The 25472-nt window shown below is 36.5% G+C and overlaps 1 pseudogene; it reads left to right on the forward strand.

Annotated features, from left to right (window-relative positions):
* Window positions 1-14356: 14356 nt before the first annotated feature.
* On the forward strand, window positions 14357-18903 carry LOC129084134 (60S ribosome subunit biogenesis protein NIP7 homolog; annotated as a pseudogene).
* The last annotated feature ends 6569 nt before the right edge of the window (window positions 18904-25472 follow it).

A 25472-nucleotide genomic window follows, 5' to 3' on the forward strand; every position in this document is an offset into this window, starting at 1 on the left:
ATACAAAACAACTGCAAATAGTGTTCTAAATTAGCTTCTCATTAAATGCACAGAGAGCCGAAGAGCTGAAATGAGAGAGGACTTTTACTCCACTGAAGGAAAGAAATTGTACCTTTAGATACCAAATGGTAAAGAAAATTACTGAAACAACTAGGGCAATTGAAGCTAAAACTGGGCTGTGTTTCATATCCTTTTGTTCCACTTTAAAAAAAAAATCAATGCCTCAGCTTATACTTGCAATTTAATTGCAAGACCAATGAAATCACAGAAGAGCAAACATGAGGTTAAATCTGAAAATATGTAATATACTTTGGCAATCAAATAAAACAAAATTATTAAAAATGCAGCATCCTTTTTACCTATATACTGAGCATGTATTTTTAACATAGTTTGAAATACCTGTAGGCTATAGACACACATAGTACAGTTTCTGCAGAAAGTAACTGAAAAACTAAATCGTCATGGTCTAAATATGAGGGTTTTGGGAAAGGGCTACTGAATCTCACATTGTGTTTTGTGACAGTTTTTCCTATTTTGAGGCTGCAAGGAAGCAGATTTGGTACTTAATATCATTGTCTTTCTTAGATTGTCAATATATTAAACTAAAAGCAATGATGTATACGTGGGAGAGAGCTTCCTTTGGATGAGCATTCTTTAGAACTGTACATTTCAGTGCAGGCTTGAATTAGCTCTATAGATTTAACCAATATATATTCTCAATGTTTATTTTACAGTACAAGGTTTACTGGACACTATTTCAAATTTCCAAGCTCCTGCTCTTCAGTGAGAAAACATAATTTTGGTTATATTAAGGCATACTCTTTAATGTAACCAAAGTAACTTGCCTACCTTTACAATGAAAAAGGCAGGAAAATAGTTTAAAAGCAGATAGAAACACAAGACAGCTGCATGTTCCTTAAAGAAATTACTTAATATTTAAAAATAAAATTATGCAAAATCTATAGAAATTTTATATATATATATATTTAACCTTACTTAAGATTACAATAAAATTCTATGAACTGAAATTCACTGTTGATAAGAAAAACAAAGAAGTATTTGACTTTACTGGAACTTACCTTCATTGGAGCTTAGTATATATGATATAATAAATTCACACTTTTCTGTTAAATTAGTTATAAAAAATATATAGACTGAAGAGTAAGTTGCATAATGAGATTTAATCTATGTAAAATGTGTCCCAGAAGAAATGTCCTTTTCTTTGATCATATCCCTTGAAACAAGATTCCCTGCTGGAAACCACAGTAAAATAAGAATTTGTAAAAAAAAAAAAAAAAAATCTCCTCTGGCAAGCAAGCTTGCTTTTTAAAACAAAAAGTCACCATGTCCGCCAAGCCCATGATCCTGGGGTGGGCTTAATTAATGTCAATGAAATCTCAAAGGTTCCCTGAGGCTTAAAGGGTAAATAAATCTCAATGGGTTCGCCATGGCATCCTCTCTGAGACACACACATACCGCACAGATGTGCACATGTGTGCATAGGCATACACTCCACATGTACGTGCACACAAAGTTTAGGTATCTATTTTATTATGAAATACTTTTTATAAATTATTATTTATTTCAGAATAGTTTTACCCATCATTTTATCATCATTTTCAACATGGATCCAGAATGTCAACAGCTATATTGCAATCCTATAATCAGGATAATTTATCATATTTCTCTAAGTGGACATGGTAACATTCCTGTCTTGCTTTTGGATTCTGTCATTGACTCATTCTTATACTGAATCTACAGTATAAGCTGCTCTGTCAAGCTTAACTGAAGAGACATACCTGAGTAGAATCTTCAGAGTTTTTTTCATTAAAATTTTACTTCATGTTAAGTAATTCCTCATTGAATTGAAAGAGGGTTTTCTTCCTCCTCCTCCTCCTCCTCCTCCTCCTCTTCTTCTTCTTCTCTTTTTTTAAAGACACACAGCATTTCATTTTATTCAGAGTCGGTGAGATTCTGGACCTAATTACATATCCTTCCAGAAGAATCAAGTGACTACAAATGCTAATAAAATGTTTAATTTTCTTTTATATTGGTTGTGTATTCAAGAGAAGGTTCACAGGCTACAGAAAACCATGTTTTCCCTAAAAAATGAATGAGGAGTCTAGAGATCAGCTTTCATTAATAGCTAAATATGTGATTAATGCAGATTCTCTGGCTTAGAAGTTACAATTTCACTCTGTAAATAGCACATATGACTTTCAATGTGAATCACACATTCACACAGGTTTCAGAACCATTAAGCTACTGTACCACACAGGGAAACCCTTATATTCACTCCTGATCCACACTGAAAAATGATCATTTTAATGAAAATTCTTTTCCAGTTGTTCTCCTGTTTTCCAATGATGCCAGCCATATCATTTTGAGCCTCTGAGACACTTTAAAAGTTTTATTATGCAGACTTCATTTTTTTAAATATCTCAGAAATATATAAGCGGTCCAAACAAATATGGTGTGACTACTGTGTGGTTTTGTGTTGCCCTTGTAGTTTCTAGGACAATCTAACATTACTTAATTAGCTAAAATTTCTCCTTTCTTGAGAAATAAAAACTCAATGAAATGTCAACAATGTTGTCAGTATGCTTCAGGCTAAACTCATTACACAAAAACTAAAGGTAAAAATAGTCTAACGCAGAATTCTTTGTCATAATTTGAGGCCCACACCTTATGCCAATGAAATCCATATGTGATTATATAAAAATGCTAAATTGGAAAGAGTAGCTAATAAATTATCTCAACAGAGGCAATAATTGACCAGTCCTTGCATAGAAATTTATCTAATTAGCCAAATAATGTATCAAGTTCTACTGGGGATTATTGAAGTACTACATTTATTGCTTGATGAACCTTTGCTTTTCAGTTCCGAAAGGCCAAAAACGTTCTGTGATGCTTTTTACTCCTAAAATGAATCTTTTCCTCAAGAAGGGAAAAAAAAATACCACTGTCTTTTTTAAGCCAAATAGAGCCAAAAACAGAAGAAAAATGCTTTAGTATATCTGAATTATCAGGGAGTGTTTGGGATCTATGAACTCATTACTACAGATAATAAAATTTGGCATTTTCTATTGTCCGAGCATTTATATAGGCTAAATTTCTTGATTTATTTAGAGGATAGGAAAGAGCAAACTACAAAAACAAGTGCTATATACTGAAGGCATGTGAATTACCTCCTTCCCAAGGATAATGCAAATTAGAAGTATGTAAAGCTTTGTCTGCACCTGGGATCTTTAATGAGGATAAAGAAAAAGCAGACAGAGATTCTCCTGGGGAAAGAGAGGATCGTTATTTGAATAACCTGCAGTGAATTCTAATCAATGCAACGTGACTTTGAAAATGAATGTGGTCTTTCAACCCGCTGTACTTGAGCTGTAATATTAATCATAACTTCATGGTACAGTAAAGCTTATGACAAATGATTATTCAGTGGACTCAGGAAAAGGCTGGCTTGGCTATGCCAAGGAAATATGGAACCATGAAAATACAAAGGGTCTTTTTATTTCCTCCTTGCCAGTCCATTTATTTGCTAGTGTATTCTATCTTCCTTTGATTATCTCAAAAGAGGTTGATGCAAATTACATGTCATAACTGTAATTTTTTTTCCAAAGGTGACATTTTACACGTAGCTTACTTCCTGACACATTCCTAGGAGTGCTCTTTAGCATTAAATTAAACCAGGATACTGGTGTGCCGATCTGTTCAGAACGCATTAAGCAGCACAGCAAACCCTGCAGCACAGGAGGGAGTTTTAGCCCGGCCCCGTTAGAGCCCTGCATTCTTTCAAAGTGCTTCCTGGACCTAGAGAAGGTTGATCACACACCTAGCGGGTTTCCTGGAATGCTAGGTAGAAAAGTGATGCTGACTTAAATAATAATTTCCCCCAAAAGTCAACTATCAAGTATTTAATGTGAAAAAAAATGTAATTAGTTTTTGACAAGTCGACATTAAAAGGCATATATCAAAGGAACATAAGGTGTTAAAATCACATGCTCAAGGATCACACGAGGAAGGTAGAAAATGATAAAATAAACATCTTAAAATAATTAAAACCATCTTTTGTCAGAAAGTAATTCCAGGGAAAGAAGCCAGGCATATTTGCATTGGCCTAATGGAAGCAGTGTTTAGTAATCAGAGAGTCATCTTGATTCTTGCTGCTGCTATAATGCACTGAAGAGACAAAGGGCGTGACTCACACTCACTGTTCCGCCTGTGCCACTGCCTCCTGGGGGAGCCTTGTTTGAAAGGCAAAACAGAACTTAATTCTTCAAATACATATTTTCACAGGGGACCAATTTCTAGATTTCAGGTATGAAGTAAAAGGGTGAATTAGGTGGTACCCACAAACCTAAGAGCAGACAGAGCAGACAGATACCCTCCAAACTTACTCTTGTTTTGCTGAATTTAAGAACCAGAAGGTCTCCTAAGACATCACATGTTATCTCCTGCTTCAATGTCAGGCTCAAATCATCATGGTCTCATCATGGTCTAGGATATCCTTACATGCACACACAGATGGCATATATATTGAACATAAATAGAATATATGTATTTATGCATGTGTCTGTATATGGACCAAATATGGAATATGATATCCATATATATGGAGTATTTTATATATGTGGAAAGTACAGACTCACATGTACATATATATGGAATGCACTAAGCTTGAAGTCATACTCAATCACACCCTGGACACACTCTCTAATGGTCCTTAGTAAGAATTTTTTTATGTCATTGAGGGATATTTTATGGACTTCTATTACTTGACAAAATTATTAATTATGAATAATTACAACTTGTTTGCGTGTGACTTTTAACCCTAATGCTGATGAGATCCAACTTTTTTTTTTTTTTTGGCTGTTCCAATATGCTAAATTAAACATTGTATGAGATAGATACCATTTTTATCCCCATTTTAGAGCTGAGAATCCAGGGCCTGAAGGTTGCCGAATTGCTTTCTTAACTTAATACAAGTGGTAAGTTACAGAGCCAAAAATGATATCTGTACTTCTGACATTAACACTTCATACTTTTAAAAAACAACTCTATTGAGTTATAATTTACATGCCACAAATTCATACATTTTAAGTGTACAAGTCAGTGATTATTAGTAAATTTACTGAGTTGTGCAACCATCACCATAATTCAATTTTAGAACATATTCATCTCCTAGTAAGATCCCTCATGCACGTTTACAGTTCATTTCTATTCCTACCCTCAGCTCTAGGCAAGCACTGATCTATTTTCATGTCTATAGGTTTGCGTTTCCTGGGTATTTCATATAACTGCAATCATACACCATGAGGTCTTTGGTGTCTGACTTCTTTCACTTAGTATAATGTTTCTGGGGTTGATCTATGTTGTTGCCTCGTGCTTGTTATAATGCATTTGTCCACTTTTCACTCTCCTTATTTCTTCTACTCTATTTTGAGCTGCTTCTATTTTTATCTCAACTTAGAATAGGAAGAAAAGAAATACTCTGTAGCTTTGGGGAAAGGACACTGAAAGTAAGAGGAAGAAGGGCCAGGTGTGGGGCCTGTGACCAAGGCAATTTGATCTTGCAAGGCTACCTCACCTGCAAGATTTTGCTTTTTGAGACAAAGTGAGATAAGGCCCATAATAGTATGTGTAAAACCATATAAAATGACAATGTGTTATTATTATATTCATTACTTCATCATGAGATAAAAAACTCAGTTTTTCAAGTTGAAATTATCTCTCTGTACTCAGAGAATTTTGGATTTGGGGTAAGCAAAGTTGATTAATGTAATTTCAACAGTTGATAAATAAATCTAAGATTCTTTAGTTCAGGTAACCATTTCCTGGTTGTAAAGTTAATTTAAACTCAGATTCAAATATATATGCCACAAGTGGTAGTCTTTAATTGTGCAAAAGTTATAAACCATGCCCAAATGCTATTCAAGGAAGCACGTAGTAGTGGCCACCAGTCCTAAATTAAGGAAACTGCGTGAAGAATCACCTGCGGTGTCCTATAAAATTGCAGGTTCTGGATTTACTAGCTTTGGAGCTTTAAAGTCTTCATTTTTAAAAATTCCAAAGATGACCCATTTATATTCTAACATTTCAAAACAGAACTTGAGTGAACAGAGTTCTTAGATGTGTTACCCAGGGAGAGCACGGTCAATAACAAAAGTTTGTCATTCTAGAATCATGTCACAAACTGTCATTGTGTGGGTGTTGCTGTCAGCCTCCTTTTCTCCCTTTCAGAACTGTTATCTCAGAATATTAAACCAATAACGAATATACCTGTTAAAAGGCATTCAATATTCAGAAAACTCAGGCAAAATAACTCTGAAATGTTTCAGTTCCTAAGGTCATTTTTTTAAGTACATGTACATCACATAAAGATGTGGATTTCTCTGCTATTCTCTGAGCTTGAATATTAGGTCAGAGGACACTCTAATATAAATGCTTGGGGTGGAGGTGGCATTGAAAATCTAGTTTGTATGGTGTGGATCTATATTTGGCCTCACACTTTTAGGCTTGATAGATTTAAGATCACTGGTATGAATGAACTGAGGCCATGTGACTGGTCTTAGTGATTTTTGGTTTTTCCAGAAAACCTGACACACAGTAAGCACCCAAAACTATCTGTTGATTTATCCTCAGCAAAAGACTCCTGCAAAGCATGAGTACAGATGCAGTGAAATTTGTAGGTTCATCTGTAGATAATGTACACCAACACTGGGACTATCTCTTTAAGAGGGAGATACAGCAGTATGAGAGTGTACAATGTTAGGCAAGTATACTTGGTAATTGCTGGGTTCCTTTCAGCTCTAATGCTTTATAGCTCTCGCTCCCTTTCCCACAAATCTGTTGTTGATTCTCTTCTATTTTAAGAATAAAGTACACACAAAAAAATTCAACACCCGCCATAAATGCACTCAAGTTCACTCTCTTTCCAGCTTTATCTCTTTCTATACTTGTTCTAGATTCTCTCTGGATTTTCCTGACCTAGCATTCTGTTTCACCTCTTTCCTCTGCTTGGGACATAGCTACCTATGAAATCCCTTCCACTCTGTATGAGTGAATGCCCCTCAGTGTTATGTGCATACAGAAATCCCCCGATGGCAGGGGTGGTAAAAAGCCCTGACAGCTCCTGGATGTCATTCTAATAGACTTTGAATGATGGTCTCTCACTGAAGAGACTCCATACGGCACAGCTCCAAGTCAGAGCCCACAGCTGTAGATGCCTGCTGATCAAGAAGGCTTATCCCTGTATTCCAGCCCCTGATGTCTGCCCCGAGTGGACTAAGATCAGAACTCTCTGGCATAGACCTCCCTGATGGTTACATGCATTTCAAAAGTCCTATGGGAATGCTATCATCAAAATACCTTCTCAATGCTCTCATCATCTCCACTGTATCTGGGTGCCATCCATACCTCCCTGACCACTGCTATCGTAGTCACCATTACCTCCTACCTGAACCCGAAGTACCGAAATAGCATCCCTACTAGTCTCTCTTATTCTACTCTAATCTACCCACCCCAGGTAATTCTATGGAAAATCCACTAATGATTTCCCATTACACTGATTGGGAGTCTCATAGCAACTCTAATGATCTGATCTAATTTTTCCAGTCCCTCTGTCTTCATCTTGTACTACACTCCTCGCCCCATCCACTGTACTTCAGCCACACTGGACTGTCCTTTGGCGTAAGAAGCCCTCCCTGTTTCATAGCCTTTGCACTTTCAGTATCTTCTGCTGGGACCACATGGCTCTTTCACCTTTGCCTGACTTGTCACTTCTAATCAAACAAGTCTCAATTCAAAAGTTGTCTTTCAGATATACCTGTACCCTGCTAGCTAAAATCCCTCTCTCACCATATCAGACCTTTTTCTTCAGAGAACTTAGTATTATTTGAGATTAATTTATTTTAATTGGGTACACCATTGGCTATCAATAAATTGCTGTTAAATGAATGAGTTTAGTAGGCTGTTTAAGACATCAAGCTCTGGAGCTAATCTGGCTGAGTGAGCCTCAGCTCTGACATTTGAGATCTGTAGGTCTGTGGGAAAGTTCCTTATCCTCTTTGTGACTCAGTTTCCTTATCCATAAAATGGGGGTACAAATAGTACATATTGTATAAGGTTCTTGTCCAATTAGTTAAGTTAATACATGCAAAAGAGAAAAACGATGCTAAAGTAGAACATGATATGCATTCAGAAAAGTCAGCTCAAAATTTGAAGAATTATATTTAAATTTCTAACCATGACGAAAGGTGAAAAGCATTTTGTTACTACATGTATTTGTAAAATGCTTAAGGTTTGGGGTGGAACCAGAACCCTTAGTGATCATTATATGACAAATTTTTAGGTCCCTGAATTGTTAAGGCAAGCTACTGTTCAGGATTCTGATTTTTTCTTCATTAATTCGTTCATTTATCAAAAGCTTTTTACAGAATTGTTATATGCAATGGTCTGTGCTCAGTTCTAACATAGATGGATTGCCCATAGACTTGAAAACAAATGTAAACAAGCACTCATAGTATAATGAACATCAAAAGCTATGTATCCAGAACTGTGGGAACACTGAGAAGGAAGCATGGAGAAGCACCTACCCCAAATCTCCTGGGGTTAGAGATGGGTGGCCAGGAACAGTCTGTTATTGTTGCAAGGCAGGCTCTAGCCTTGGGCTGCGTGGCATTTTCTCAGCACCTGTGGACTCCCCATTGTGGGTTAAAACATCATACGGGAAATATGCAGTCACTTCATGAGTGCATAACCAGGAAAGAAGAGAGTCATTTGCTCTGCCTAGCAGCACATGAGTAAATATGCCACACATATGTATTTACATAAATGCAGAATTATAGGCTTGCTCCAGAGGGGGGGAAGAAGAAGGGTGTTGAAACCTGATGGCATATCAAGCATTTCCTGAAGGATGTTGTCTGTCAGTCTGTTTGCACTGGCTGATGGAAAAATCACATGTGGCTTTCAGATGTAGGAAAGGAAAAGTATTTGCATATAAAAATGAGAAATTTTTTTAGTATAATGCTTGACATAAGCCACTTGGGCAATCATACATTATTTCTGGGCAAATCTTTGGACACAAGATTTAAGAAAAACCCCATCTTTTTGGTTTTTCCCTTATTTACCTGACCTGGTCCTCTTTCAGGAATGGGGTTTGTTCTACCTGAGCTTTCCCTCATTTCCAATATACTGCAGGGACATGATACGGTTGTGACATGTATTTCCCCGTATTTTCCCTTTAATCCATGTCCAATCTTACTACAAAAAAGGGGAATGGGAAAAAAAATTCTGCCAAGATTTATTTCATGAATAAATAGTTCTGAGGTTGAGTCGAGTTTTTAAATGGGGAGTTGAGCTCTGTGAAAAGGGTACTAAAGAAATGTAAGAAGAAAAGCAAATTAGGTGTTTATTTAAATATGACCTTATTGAAAAGTAAAGCTTTAAAAAAGGAAATAATACATATGGCATTCTAGCTGAGTGTATCTGTTTCGGGGCCAAGTAGGCTTGGCTCTGAGAGCTGTCCGGCTGCTTACTAATTATTTTACCTTGGGGGCAGCAGCAGTTAGCACTCCTCAATAGTCATTCTTTTTCCTTCCTGGACACTTAGCCAGGTTGCATTTCCCAGCCTCCCTTGCCCTTAAGTGTGGCCACATGGTTGAATTCTGGCCACTGACCACCTCCACTTTGGTCCATGGCCAAACTACATTAGAATATCACATGAGATAAAAATGAAGTTTTAATGGGTTGGGCAGTAGAAATGTTGAGGTTGTTATAGCAGCTAGTCTACTCTTACACATTTGATTAAAGATTCCTAAACTCTGCTTTATTTTCATGTGTATAGTGGGGCCAAAAATACTTTCTTTATAAGTTTATGAGGTGCCTCAGATGGTTCTTTTTCTAGTTTTTCAGTTACTTTCTTCTTTCATGTACTTATTTTTTTCTTATGAAAATAAAAAAAAATTCCTAATCTTCCTTCTGTTATGCCCACTCTGCTTGCTAGTTGGAAAAAATTATAGGAAAGTAAAGCAGCCCAAGAAAAATGACTCTAAGTAAACCATCACTAGGAAAGAGTAACAAACTGCTCTAAGTCCTTAATTCAGGGTAATACGTAAGCTGGGGCCTTTAAGGGCCAGTTTCTGAGCAGCCACGTTAAAGGAAAACACAAAGTGAACCCTAGGTGCTTTTGAAGGTTAACGAAGACCTTCACTGCTTTTCTCAAAGGGGATGCCACAGGGATTTTACACAAACATGTTGCATGGAGTTTCTCAGAAATACTTTCTAGATAGCAGACTCTCTCCTCCAATTTCACACTCATGATAACCACTAAAAATCGCTCCCATGCTCTAATCCTTTTGGTTTCCTTCCCATCAAAGTCATCATTGCTTTCCCTCTCTTCTCCCCCTTGCTGTCTCCTTGCTGGAGGAAAATGGTAGAATTTCTGGCCCTACCCACCAGCCAAGCCAGACTACACGTCACCAGGAACTTCAGGTTTTATCTCCTACCTTGTGGAGGAAGGTGCACATGCTGAGAAATGTGGTACTAATTTCCTCCATCAGCTTCACTTGTAAATCATTCTCATGGAACATTTGCAGTGAATAAAGTTCCCTATTTTGTTATATGATTTAATCTAATGAGTTCTCTGTGCCCTGAGAAGGGAAAAATCAGAATGAGAATATTCACATCTTCATTCTAACAGTTAGCAGCCACGAACAGTTCTTCACAGCCAAAGTAAAGCCAAGAATTTATTTCAAGAAAAGGAAGGATGACTAGACCTGACCTGAGAGGCCTGGGTGAAAAACACTAAGCCTTGAGTTCTCTGAAGGGGCGGGCAGAGCTGGCCATTTGGGAAGGGTTGGTGCAGTCTGGGCATGCTCTGATTTAATTTACACAGGGAGAAGCCTCTCTTGCTCATAATGCCTCTTGCTTCTGGTCTCCCATGGTACCTGAAACAGCCACATTATTAATGTATGAAGATGAGACATTGTGAACATGCCATTTTTATATATGAGAGGTAAATATAATAATCACCGCTATTACTTTAGACTGGCATGTTTATGCAGGCATTGGGGGACTGAGGTCCTGGGTGACTAACCTAAGGTGAAAACAGGACAAACCAACAACATGGGGTCCCAATGGAGTAAGCGGCCAGGGGCAACCCTGCCCTGTGTGGTCTTTCATGCTACTGAACTCATGGTTGATAAGAATTGTGAAGAGTCTAAAATTTTTCTCTACTTCTAATCTATCAAGAGACATGCGACTCCTGAGCAGGAGAGAAAGGACTTTATTATTCATGGAACAGCAGGCAGTATGACCTTTTGTGCTTGCATTGGTTCTCCTCGTCACCCTGGACCCATGGGGACAATGTTCATGCAGTGGGTTTGGGTCATATTGGAGTGACCTTGAAGTTAGGACATTCTAATCTCTTATAATGGGTTGTAAGCAAATCTATCCAAACTTTTCCCCATAGGGAGATATTATTTTTATTATCCTGGACAGCAAACAAATTTGCCTTTTCCTCTGGAGGGAGACACTAGTAGCTCTACCTTTCAAGGCTGTTTGCTCAATAGACATCCTTGAAAAGATAGTCTTGAATTGAAGTTAGTCAGTGTCTTTGTTCACCAGATGTGCAGAAATTTGAGAGACCTGTGGAGAAACATTTCCTAACCATGGCGGCAGTGTGTATTGAAACAAGTCCTGTTGAGAGTGGGTGAACCTACCCGGGCCCAAATCCAGCTCCACCATTATTAAGCAGCTTTCAAGGAAGTTACTTAAACTCTCTGAATTTCAGTTTTGTCTCTTATGAAATAGGAAGGATATTACTTGTCTTAGAGAGATGTAAGAGTTAAATAAGATGCTCTGTACAGTAAATGGTAACTATGATTATATATGCATACTATGTGGGTAATGGATAACGTTATATTTTAAAATTTATAAAATAATGCCACATATTACTTTATTTTGTACTTCTTACTAACATATATTATGCGTGTGTGTATATATATATATTTTTGTTTGTTTGTTTGTTTTGGCTAATAAAGCTAGTTATCTCTGAATTACTTTTTAACTTGTTTTCACTGAGCACTGTAAAGAGCCCTACAAGACCATAGGGTACCTGGGTTCCAAGTTTACCACAAACCAGCTGTGCAGCTTTAGCAAGTCATTGATATTCATTGATCAAAGGAGGAGACTGGACAAGAATTCAGGGATAACAAAAAGTTTTCATCTTAGTGCCAGGCCTGAGCAATGGCAGTGACTACCTGTAGAGTGGGTTGAGAAAAATTTTGAGCCGGTGCCCAGGCTAAGAAAGAAAGAAAGTGTGCTCATGATGAGCTAGCCATACCGTCAAGGTGCAGCCCTATCTTCGCTGAGCAGGCCCGAACGGGGCCGAAGGGGAGTAGGGTGGAGGGGGTGGAAATGGGATAGCACCTTTGCTATTGCTTTGCATATAACAGTTGCTAAGTTAATATGTGTTAATTTATTAACTGAGGAATTGAACAACAAGGTGTTTGAAACCCTGGGTAAAGGATGAAAATGAGGAGAAAGTAAAGTGATGGACAGGTGAGGGAGTGGCAAAGAACCACTTTACCACGTCACTTTGGGATGAGGGGAGGCCGACTTTCAGTTAGGCCATGACCTCTAAGCCAGGTTAAGTACTTCTGGAAATCCCAGATTGTTATCAGGCTGTATGTGGAGCCCAGATGGTCTTTTTTCAGATGACCTGGTATGTTGATGCTGCCTCTGGTTTCTCCTGGGCTCCAAATTACTTCTATGAAGCAGCTGCTCAAACATTTTAATGGCCACAATTAAACAGTCCCAAAGGCTGACCTTTAGACATGGCAGTGGTTAATTGAGCCAACTGCCTTGGGGTCTGCCATATTTGGCAAAACCTTGTAAGTCCAGTATGGGTCAATATTTTGTTTGGTTTTCCAGCATGTTTAAGGGAAAAGCTTACCTCCAATCATACTAGTGGAAATGGCAAAAAGCTGGGGATGAGATAAGAATTTTGAAGAAATTTCAATGTCTTTATAAGAAAAAGATCTTGTAAACAGCAATTTCAAAGCTTTCTCAAAATTTTCTGGGCTTATTAAATTCTTATTAAGCAGGAAGAGCCAAGCTTTTCCTAGAAAAAGGGAAAAATAATGACTAGAACTTAGTATTTTCACTTATCATTCAATTAACATTTAATTAATACTGACTAAATAACTTATAAATAGCAGAGAGTGCTTCAGATATGAAGAGACAGCCTTGGAGAATGGGCTAGAATGTCAGTTCATAAGAGCAAAGATTGTTTTTGTTGGGTACATCGTATTTCCTAAATGCCTAGAATGCTGCCTGGTACATAACAGATGCTCAATTAATAATTCATGAGCAAATGACTGGACAAAAATTGTGCCTTCACTGAATACACAGTCTACTACATATGCACAAGATGTCTATGATTTCCTGTGAGTTCTGTGAGGAACAGAAGTGTTGTTATATGATTTGATGGGAGAGAGGTGAGAGGTATTTTGGTTAGAGCAATTCAGGAAGGTTCCTCAAAAAGTTGTATTTAAGCTGAGAGATACATGACAAGAAGGAGGAATCTGTGGGATGGGGAGGGGACGTATTTTGAATCAGACAAGAGCAATAAACAAAGGCCCTGGGGAAGGAAATACTTGTGTGTTAAAGAAACAGAAACATGAATATGAGAAGAGACGCCTGAGTTGAGGAGTGGTAAAAGTTTTAATCTGAATGGTGGTCAGAGGCCCAGTTATGTAAGGTGTCCTAATCATTTTAGGGAGATTTGGTAATCCATTTATTAATTCCCTAGGGCTGTCATCAAATTACCACTAACTGGATAGCTTAAAAATACAGAAATCTGTCCTCTCACAGAAATCCAGGTGTTGGCAGGATTGGTTCCTTCTGAAGTCTCTAAGAGAAAATCTGTTCCATGACTTTTCTTAGTTTCTAGTGGCTGTTGGTAACCCTTGGTGATATTTGGTGTGCATCACTCCAGTTTCTGTCTCTATCCTCATAGAGCTGAGTTTCTTCTTTTCTTTTTATGTCTTCTCTTCTTATAGGACACTTACCGTCAGATTTGTGGCCCATTCAGATGGTCTAGGATGATCCCACTTGAGATCCTTAACCTAATCACATCTGAAAAGACCCTTCTTCCATGTAAGTTCATATCCATAGGTTTCCTGTGGACATCCTTTTGGGTAGGACTGCTATCCAACACACTACACTCTACTTGCAATGAAAAGCCATTGACAAATGCAATGCAGAGGGGTAACAAAAGTTTCATATTTTTCTGAGTGAAGAGTGTACTAGAGACTAGAACAAGACTAGAAGGTCTTGGCAGTGAAAGATGAGGTTTGGAGATTGCCCTGTCTATGCGGAAGTATGTATAGACAGTAAGTCTGAGTTGGGAAGGGGGCCAGAATTAGTGCCAAGGCCATGTGAGAGTGTTGTCTAGGTTGAACTGGGGGCAGTAACACCCAAACAGTATCTCAGTTCCAGGTATAGTTGGTCTAACACCACACAGATGTAAAGTCATTAGCTGGAAATCAGTCAGACCTTTTACTTTTTATGCTCATTGCCCCACTCTTGACCCCTTCAGGCCTCCTTTTCTTCTGGGTAAGATCTCACTGAGCACTCAAAGTTATTGCTTTTATGCCCTACGAATCTTAGGGCTTTGCATGTCCCTATGTAGAGCTTACATAAATCTTAATGCTCAACCTCAAACATCTTTGAAACTAGAGCTTCTCTTTGCCTCATATTGCTCTTCTCATAAGCTTTGGGGAGGACTCTAGTATGCTTTGCCTCTTTGTTACAAGCTGAGATTTCCATAGGCAGGAAAAAAGTCCTCCCCTCTTTTTTTCTAACTCAAAGTTGGATTTTGGCAAGCAGTTCCTGCTTTCCCACTATGCAAGCATTCCCAATAGCACTCACAGCTAGCTTTCTTTAGAAAGGAGAAAAAACAAATTCAATGAGCAAGTAGTATGGACCACAGGTTGTTCACAATTTCCAAATCTTTCCCAGAGGCATGGAAGCAATGGCGGGTTTTATAACTGGGAATATAATGTGGAATTGAAATATTTTCTTTTTTTTTAATTTTACTTTAATTTATTTTTTCAAATACATTTGTCTCTGCCTACCCCCCACCACTTTCCCTTGGCCCCTTCCTCCTTCCCTCCCTCAGCTCTTCCCCTTTGGTTTTGTCCATGAGTCCTTGCCATATGTTCCTTGACTTTCCTCTTCCTTTCCTTTTCCCTGCCTCCCCTCCCTCCTTCCCTCTTGTCTCTGTTGATTTCTTTTCCTTTCAGTGTTGCTGGTCTTATTTTCCTTGCATCTTTGTATTGTTGGTTAGGTTCTGCTTATAGGTGAGATCATATGGTATTTGTCTTTCACCCCCTGGCTTATTTCACTCTCCAGTTCCATCCATGCTGTCGCGAAGTTTAGTAGTTCTTTTTTTCTTTCTGCTGCGTAGTATTCCATTGTGTAAATGTACCATAATTTTTTGATCCAATCATCTACTGATGGGCATTTAGGTTGCTTCCAACACTTGGCTATTGTAAATTGTGTTGCTATGAACATTGGGGTGCATAGGTTCTTTTGTATTGGCGTTTTGGTGTTCTTAGGGTATAGTCCCAGCAGGGGAATCCCTGGATCAAAAGGCAGTTCCATTTTCAGCTTTTTGAGGAAATTCCACACTGCTTTCCACAGTGGCAGCACTAGTCTGCATTCCCACCAACAGTGGACTAGGTTCCCTTTTCTCCACATAAACAAGTGGGACCTCATCAAAATAAGAAGCTTCTGCACGGCAAAAGAAAACATCAGCAAAATGAAAAGGGAGCCAACCCTATGGGAAAATATATTCACTAATGATACATCAGATAGAGGTTTGATCTCCAAGATATATAAAGAACTCACTCGACTCCACTCCAAGAAGATAAACGATCCAATCAAAAAATGGGCAAAGGACCTGGGCAGACGTTTTTCCAAGGAGGAGATACAGAGGGCCCAGAGGCATTTGAAAGGATGCTCAGCATCACTAGCCATCAGAGAAATGCACATCAAAACCACCATGAGGTACCACCTCACACCGGTCAGAATGGCCATCATAAACAAATCAACAAACAACAGGTGCTGGCGAGGCTGTGGAGAAATATTTTCTTTTAGAAATCTAAAGAGCAGAAGTCTTAGGGTAGAGCTATTGGGAACTCAAACTACTTGTCATTCTACCTGTCTCACTAAGAAAAAAAGACAGAATAACTACTTGTGTGCTACAGGGGTCTGAATACTGTGAAGAACTGTGGACCTTGCCGGAAATTGCAAGTTTCCCCATTTGCAGGTTCCCTCATTTTGTAGTGAATTCCTCAAATAATGAGTGCTTATAGCCCTCAGGATTATTGTGAGAATTAAAGTAAATTTATATATTTCTTTTACCTATTTGTATAGCTATCCACATATCTGTTTAGATAAATACATACAGATATGTAGTATTTGACTTAATATAATTGCTTCCTAAGTGGCAGCACTTTATAATTTGCTATTATTCATACACAAATGCCTGCTTGTATTCAATTTCTATACCATGACAAGCTGTTTTGCACCTAAGATCTTTATACATTTATTTGCTTTTTCTGGGAAAAGTTTCACTGCTTCACCTCCACCCTCAAATTTTATTAACCACGGTCTCTTCCCTACATTCCATCAGTGGTTCTCAGTCTGGCCTGGAATCAGGCTCAGCTGTCAAGTTTTATAGACATACAGCTGTCAGGGTTCCACCTAGAAATTCTGACTCAGAACATCAGAATATTTACTTTTTTACAAAAAAAAAATCCCTTCTATATTTGTAGGAGTAACCAAAATGAAGAAGCCCTACTGCATTCTACACAGTTGCTTTGAGTGGTTTCATCCATGCTTATTTTTCTTCATCACTAACAGACAACCAAGTCACAATTACAGCCCTAGTTTTTCAGCGTGATCTCTCTCCCGAGTGCCATCCTCGTACACACAGCTGCCTCTGCATGGATGCCCAAATAAAGTTCACATTTTACATGCCATCTCCTCTCCATACAATCTTCTCCTTCTCCTATATTCCCAGTGTCATTGAATAGCAACTTAATCTATCCAGTAAATTGACAATTTATACTGGAATGTTATTCACAAAGTAATGTGATTAATGTATAACAATAACCTCAAAGGAAATTTGTGAAGAAAAAAAATTCATCCATAATTCCACCTGTTATATGCTTTGTTCACATTGCTATATGAATTTTTTAAATTGAAAAATTAGTATGCTTCTATGCTCTTTCTAAAATAAGTCAATTCATTGCTTTTCAATATGACAGATAACTAGGCCAAATATATATAAAAATTTATTTATATAGAATAAATGAACCACTAAAATTAATTTGAAAGTGATGGATTATTCAATAACTAATACTGGGCTAAATGGCCAAGCATTTGGAAAAAAATTTAAATCATGTCATCCTTTTATCCTTTATACTGTAATGAATTAAATACACAAACTAGACATTAATTCTAACAATTAAATATAGTTTTTCTGGATTGGAAATGTTTTTATAGAATGATACTAGTTTTAAGAGCATTAAGGTAAAGAACTGATAGCTTTGACTACATAGCAATTAAAACAAAAAGCTTCAGTCCAATAAAAATCATCAACAATAAAATGCCAATACTCTTAACATTAATCACTATGCTTTTTAAGATAAAAAAATTCATATAAGAAAAACAAATAAATCACTATAGAAAAATGTGAGAAATTCAATATGCAGATATATAAAACTAATCAAATAAGTGAAATATTAAAAAATGAAATAGGAATTTTTACTAATCAAATTGGCAAAGACAAAAAATGGGACAAGAATTCATATGTAAGGAAATGTCCATTGTCATAATCTTCTGGTGGATGTGTAAGTTGGTGCAACCACTGTCAGGAGCAATTTGGCATTATGAGTCAAAATTTAAAACATACCAACATTTGATCATACAATTCCATTTATTGACATTTATCTAGAAGTAACTGGACTAGTGAACAAAAATATATGTACAAGAATGTTTTTCAAACAGATTTAATATAAAAAATAGAAATACATGTACTTTAATAAAGATTGATAAAATATCTTTAAATTAAATAATAAAGTAGACATAATAATTTTATAGACATGGAAAGATATCTCTCTTAGGAGAAGGAAGCAAACAGTGGTGTTTTGGTTCCTGCTTAAGAATTAATGACTGTGATATACTATATAATGTTCCCAATGGTTTTCTTCGTATGCTTTTCATGCTGGATTTTTTGCATTCTATTATTTGTCTAGATTTTCTGTGTTTAATCCAAGGGAAAATAAGGCCTTGACTAAAAGGACACCCATGTCATGTTTGAGGAAATAGCAAAATCTGTGAGAATTTTCAGCTGCTTGTCAACAGGTCCAAAAGTACCTACTGCTTCAGGCTACCCAGCAACTGGGTTTACTATGTGGAAGAGAAGATCTTGAATTTGGCCACTGACATCTCTGGTGACACGCTGGTGTCATTGGAGACTTGCTTAGAATCATTCACTGACTTACAAATTTTGGTTGCACATCACAACTCAGGATTACCTTGCCCCTTATGCAAAGTACAAAGTGTGGATAAACCTGGGAGAAGGGCAGTCCTTCCTGTTTGGCCACAGGGAATAAAATGCTGAAATCTGGACTGGGTGGAGTCACTGAAAATACTACTCAGTACCAGGGAGTGGTGGTGTACTCCATGGCAGATATACCTTTGGGTTTTGGTGTGGCAGCAAAGTCTACATAAGACTACAGGAAAATAGATCTCAGGGTAATTGTGGTAGTTCGTCAAGAAGTCATTGGGGAATATGTGGGACCTGAAGAGACATTGACTTAAAATGAAATCACCACAAGGGCTTATGGCTGTGTGCAGGGGCCTAGCTCTGTTTCCTGTGTCTGTGTAGGCTCCACCATCATGTTGAATTTTGTCAGCACTGTGACCTCTCCTGGGACTTCTTAGTTTAATATACTCTGTAATGGACAAATTCAGGCTGGATTCTTATTAAGCAGAAATGGGTCAAAAATGGAGTTTTAGATCTTGTGTTTGTTACTAAGTAGAATATTGTGTTTTATATTTCAATCAGAGGGCTTCTTGTTTTGAGTAACAGGTTCTAAATTACTGGAATTGAAGACAGGAATAGCTTATTATTATCTGTGATAACACTGTTTTTCTAAACTTATAATAAGAACACAATATGTTCTCTTATTTACTTATTAATACGATGAAAGATAGATATTGCCATATCAGAAAGTAGGACATGTCTGGGATTTTACAAACAACATTTGGATAAAATACCAAGAGTAATTTATTCTGCTAATATTCCTTATGGTAGGTGCTGTGTGGTGTGGAAGAAAACCTGGAGTTAAACTCTAGTTCTAATACCTACCAGCTAAATGATGCTTTAGATGAGTCATTACACTATAATGAGCTTCATTTTCTTCTGTTTCAAAAAATAGTTCTAACTATTTACCTGAGAATGGTTTTTAGAATTAGAGATCATGATTGTAAAACACCTAGCACAGTGCCTGGCAAATGATAGCTGTTGAATAAACAGTAAGAATTATTTTTATGTTGCATATACTGAGTATTTCTGCTGCTAAGAGTAGTATCTAATGAGTATAATTTGATTATATTATTTTAGTTTTTCCAAGTTGTTTTCTCAATCTCTCTTTTTCTTAGATGGTGTGATCTCAGGTTAAATGTTATTTTCATCACCTTGGTTTCCTAAAACATTTTCCTTATGAAACTTTACTTATCTTACTGGACTGAACAAAAAGCTCTAATCAGACACCCAGAAATAATTCATTTCCTTCACTCTTCCCCTGACTCCCAAAATCGCTTTTGGAATTATTAAAATACTTTTAAAAATGAAAAACGTTTCACAGACATATATTTGAAAAACTCCTCATGTTGTAAAGCAATTTCTCTAATGAATATACTGCTTATTTTAAATTCCAAATGTGACATCTCTAAAAACAGAACATTTTTCAACTTCAAAGAAAAAATATAATAAATTTCTTTACCAGAAAAAATAAAAAATAAAGTAGGGGTTTGCTGAGCCCTGAAGTATAGATTTTTTTTTCTGTTACAATGTTGATAGTGGCAGTTAAAAGTTTAGAATATTGTTCCATTAGACTTCCCTAACCATATGTGGTTAGACAGCATGAAAAGGTGAAAGCATAGTTAAGTTTCAAAGATTTGTTTAATTTCTTTGTTCATTTTCTGTAGAGAGAAGAAGCAAGGTAAATAGAGGATGAGCTGATACATATTTATCTAATATGTGGTGGGTGTTGCGTTATGTATTTGACATGTCTAAATAGTCATTCAGTGTTTGGATTATGGTCACATTTCGGAAATGGGCATTATTTGCTACTCAATCAGTAGGAATTAACTCATTAAGCATATGCTCCTGAAATCCAGAAATGATTTTCAGTAACTACCAACTGCAGTCAAGATAAAATTTCTGCAATAGATTTTTTTGAAAGGCGTATTTTTTGCACTTATCTAAAAGTGGCATGTGTTTTACTTGGAAGTTAAGGCATACCTGACCCATGATGGAGTCTGAGGATGACATCTGGAAACAGGAGTAGGTGATATGCCTGAGAAAACTACTTGTTCTTTTAATCTGGACCCCAGGAATTACACAAGGTGTGTGTTGATTTCTTTTGGAAAACCTGGGTCCTTCAGTTGTATTTTAATCTGACTTGTTTACTTGACACATTTATTCTAATTGGTATTATTTTGACAATTGCTAAAAATATGAAAATATTAGTAATTGCCTCATTAATATTCAAGGGACTCCTCTGAGAGAATAAAATTCAACCACTGGCTTCTTTGCACAAAGGCTCACAAGAGAATTAACTAAGTCCGCCTCACAAGTTATTCATAGTTGTACAGAAGACCCAAATATAAGATTTAGAATAATGCTTTTTCTTCAGTTGTGTCACTGACAATAGATTGTATAAACCAAATGAAAAGTTGACAAAAATACTTCTTCACTGACACTTGTCTTCTTTTCTCATCTACCTCATCAACTGTGGATTTATTTCAGCAGCAACTACCCCAGCCTTTGAATGCTAGTAGCTAGCAAATCACAACACTTTGACTGTAAAAGCATCTTTGAATCTTGTTTCCAAATCTGTAAGTTAAGGATAATGATAATATATACTTCACATGGCTATAGTAAAGATTAAATAAAATAAATAATCAATGAATGCAAATCAATCTAAAAATTTAATTTCATTTTCTCCAATATTATTGGCAAAAATTTTTAAGATTAGGCAAATAAAAGCCTCTCAAGACTATGAAATGGTCATTTCCAAACACTATTGCTGTGACTATAAGTTGGCACAAAATTTTGAAAGGCATTTGGCTGTATATTTCCACTCTGCACCATCTTCTTCAATTCATTATTTTTCTTCTCAGAATTTACACTACAGAAATCCTTACCTGATTAGGTAAGGAAGTCTAAGTAGTATCATTTAAATGTCCTTCACTAAGAGAATGGTTAGAAATAATAAAGTAAAACCAAGACACGGCATTTTATATAGGTCTTAGGGAAAAACTTGTATACACATCTATATGTCCTGGCTACTGACTTAGAAGATTGTTCTGGATGTATTATTTGAAGGGAAAAAAAACTAGTTATGAAATAATGCATAGAGGATGATAGGATTTCTGTTGAGAAAGAAAGAGAAGAGAGGGAAGGAAGGAAGGAAGGAAGGAAGGAAGGAAGGAAGGAAGGAAGGAAGGAAGGAAGGAAGGAAGGAAGGAAGGAAAGATTTTGTGTATATAGTCTGAAAAATATGCCATAATATTGTCAATTACTGAGCTTTGGACTGGTGTTGGCAGAGGAGTTTCACCATTTATTATATATAATTCTATAAGGCAGCTATTTTCAACCTTTTTCATCTCATGGCACACATAAACTAATTACTAAAATTCTGCAGCACATCAAAAAATATATATTTTGCTGATCTGACAAAATAGGCAAATGGGTATAATTTTGAATTCATTCATACCAGACAGCTATTGTTGTGTTGGTTGTTGTCATCTTTTTGCTTGACAATCTAAGGAAAAAGAGGTCAGTGCCCCTGATAAATAGTCAGATATTGCATGTTTTAAAAATTCTTGTAGCACACTGGTTGAAAATTGCTGCTGTAAGGGTTTTTTTTTTGTTTGTTTTTAAGGAACATCTACTACTTAGGTAAAAAAGGTATAAAAGAATGAAGAAGGAAAAAGTAAAATAAATTTGTAATGACACAGGTCATTCAATAATCTTTTCTAGTTTAATTTTTTTCCCCATTTTGAAAATATTTTCCTTCTCCCTCCCTCCTTCCTTCCCTCCCTCCTTCTCTCCCTCTTTCTCTCTCTTCCTTATAGTTTTTCTGTCTTTCAACAGTTATTCAAGCCAGATTATATTTCAACCTTTTCAAATTCTTTCAAATTCTTTTTTGCTTACTGAGAAAAGCCAGGGTCCTTAATATAAGTCATTCAAAACCACCCATACTCTAGATGATATGATTAAAGAAAACATGATGAGTATAAGAATTATTTCAGAGAAATAATTAGTGAACATAGAAAAATGATAACGTTTTTATAGGCATTCTGTTAATTACACTATGTTATGCATTCTTTTTTTGTATTCTGATTCTCATATTATTCATGTAATTTGGTAAAACTCTCTTATTTTACTCTCTTATTCATGTATTTGGTAAAAATTCTCTTATTATTCATGTAATTTGGTAAAACTATGATGCAGCTTAACTAAATTTCACAGCTCTCCAACACGAGACATTTCCTCTTATACCATAAGATTTCTATAACATTGTCATCCCTTGTTCATTCTATGCTTAAAACCCATATAATACATTATTATTAAAATATTATATAGCTGCTTTATTAAAAACCAAGGCATCAGATAATTATCTGATTGAGAAAAAGAAAGCAATGTCAATGTGTCTCACTTATGTGCTCATTGTGTTGATACATGGCACCTAAGGATCATGAGCCTACTGTGTGGCAGACAGCACTCTAGAGTCTCGGCAGACAATGGTGATTAAGATTCCTACTCTTTCTGGAGCATTATCTGTTATTCTTTTTCCTTTCTTTTAGCAACCATATACTGATTTTCCTTTTGAGGGAGGTAAAACTACTTTTATACCCCATGTTTGGATAAAGCTATTTCCATACCTAAATCTGGAAGGTGGGAAGCATTGAAGTGGTTTTAAGAGAATTGAGACATCAATTTCCCATAACTACAGTTATAGTTAAAGATGGGCATGGGATTCAAATCAAGAGTACGGTGCCAAACCCAGGATTTCTAATGGAGAGATAGGAAGGCTCTACTGCATTTCCAGTGAATGTGGACTTCGGAGAGTTTGAGTCTGGGACTGCCCATAAGCTACTTTATAAACTTTGAGCAGAAAGTCAACATGAAGAGAGACAGAGAGAGCCTTTACCCTGGTTGCTCTGGACCAAGTATGTGTCAGGGGTTTTCCATTAATGGTACAATAAATTTCCTTATTTGATTATGCAGGCTTCATATTTTTGTAGTATATGATTTGAATCCCAGAGTTCCAATACAATACATTATATTGTTAAAAAGAGTAGATTGTGCCATTACTTTAAGCATTTGGCAAGGGATTAAAACTAGTTACAATTTTTTACAAATGCCTATATTTGCAAAAGCCTGGGAAAATCGTCACAAATAATTAAGAAAGTATTGAGTTTTTAACTTTAATTTTAAAGCGTTTTAAAGAGTCCTGGCAGGGTGGCTCAGTTGGTTGGAGTGTCATCAACTACACCGAAAGGTAGTAGGTTTGATTCCCTGTCAGGGCACATGCCCGGGCTGCGGCCCAGTCCCTGCTTGGGTCATGAATGAGAGGCAACCAGTCGATGTTTCTCTCTCACATTGTTGTTTACCCTCTTTTTCCCCCTTCCTCTCCTCTAAAATCAATAAACATATCCTCAGGTGAGGATTTAAAAAGTATTTTAAAGAATATGTGTAAACATTTATTGTTTGCTGTATGCAGAAGATATATTAAATGTCGTCCAGTGGAGAGAGGGTCAGACATGCCTTCATGATCCAATCAAAGAAAAATCCCTTTGTTTTTACTGTGACAAGTGACTGTAATAATCTTTACTACAAACAGGTTATGATTGCACATTGCTGGGATAATCTTTACTCTGGTGTCATTAGTAAAGTAGTCCCACAGATAGGACTAACAGTGAGGGATACATTCAGGCTGCAGAGTTGGGAGTGTTGCTTTCTTCTGACCACAGGCAGAATTCCGCGCTCATTCATCTTGGATGTTTGTTTCTACTTTGCACGTGGCACATGTTCAGTACCTTCATCAAAGTAATAACCATCATTATAATCAGTATGAGATCATATTCACTCGAGGTGTTGAATGCTAGCATTGCCTTTTTAGAATGTACTCCTTGTTCTTTAAAAAACCATAATATATATTGAGGATTTCAGTAAGCTGCGCTAATGTACATGGTCTTGTATCTGTAGAAGAGGATGGTGAAAAGATACATTGCATTAATAAGGAAACATTGAACTGTGTTCAACCTTTGTGATTACAACTTATGAGGTGATTTTCAAAATTTAAGAGAAAAGACAAGTTGAGACAGAGACCAATTATAATATCGCTGTCCTCTAAGGAGAGGTGGTTTTGAAAGAAGTTTAAAGAAAGGAATGGCAGCTACTGAGAATATAATTTTAATAATCTAGGCATTAGGTGACTGGGGACCAGTTCAGTGCACTTACTAAATATTTAGCTAGTGTCTATAGCCACAACTGTTTAAATGATTTGACAAATTTGAAAAACTAGCTTCAAAATAGGTGCCCACTTAGAAGTCTATACTGAACAATTGAATGCCATGCTCATCCCTAGATATTTCAGAAATATCACTGTTATGAAAATGTTTATTTTTTTTTGTTTTCCTCTTTCCAAATTTGGAAGAAATAAACTGGCAACATCATATTAACATATTTACATGATGAAATATGTAGATGTAGTATAATTTTTACAGATGGTAGAATTAGAGAATATATATTGAACAGGAGGAAGGCCTGATATTTGAAATGTCAGATACAAAACTATTTTTGAAATAAATTTTCTGATTGTTTATTCATCAAAAAGCTGAAGTCCTTTATTGAAGTGCTTTACATATTTGTATCAAGTACAGATATGTGGAATTTTGAAAATAAATCTTTAAAAGAAAGTGAAGTAACAGACCATTCCAGGTGTATTTATGTGAATGTTCTACTTGCCAGGTACTTTACTATACATTTTGCCACCTAATTCTCACAATAACATAGGTATCAACATCCCATCACAAACATCACAAATGAGAAATGGAGGCTAAAGAAGATAAATTACTTACCCAAATGCCCA

This window comes from Pteronotus mesoamericanus, unplaced genomic scaffold (assembly GCF_021234165.1).
Source record: "Pteronotus mesoamericanus isolate MK-2021 breed Mesoamerican mustached bat unplaced genomic scaffold, CSHL_Meso_final scaffold_174, whole genome shotgun sequence".
Classification (NCBI taxonomy): Eukaryota; Metazoa; Chordata; class Mammalia; order Chiroptera; family Mormoopidae; genus Pteronotus; species Pteronotus mesoamericanus.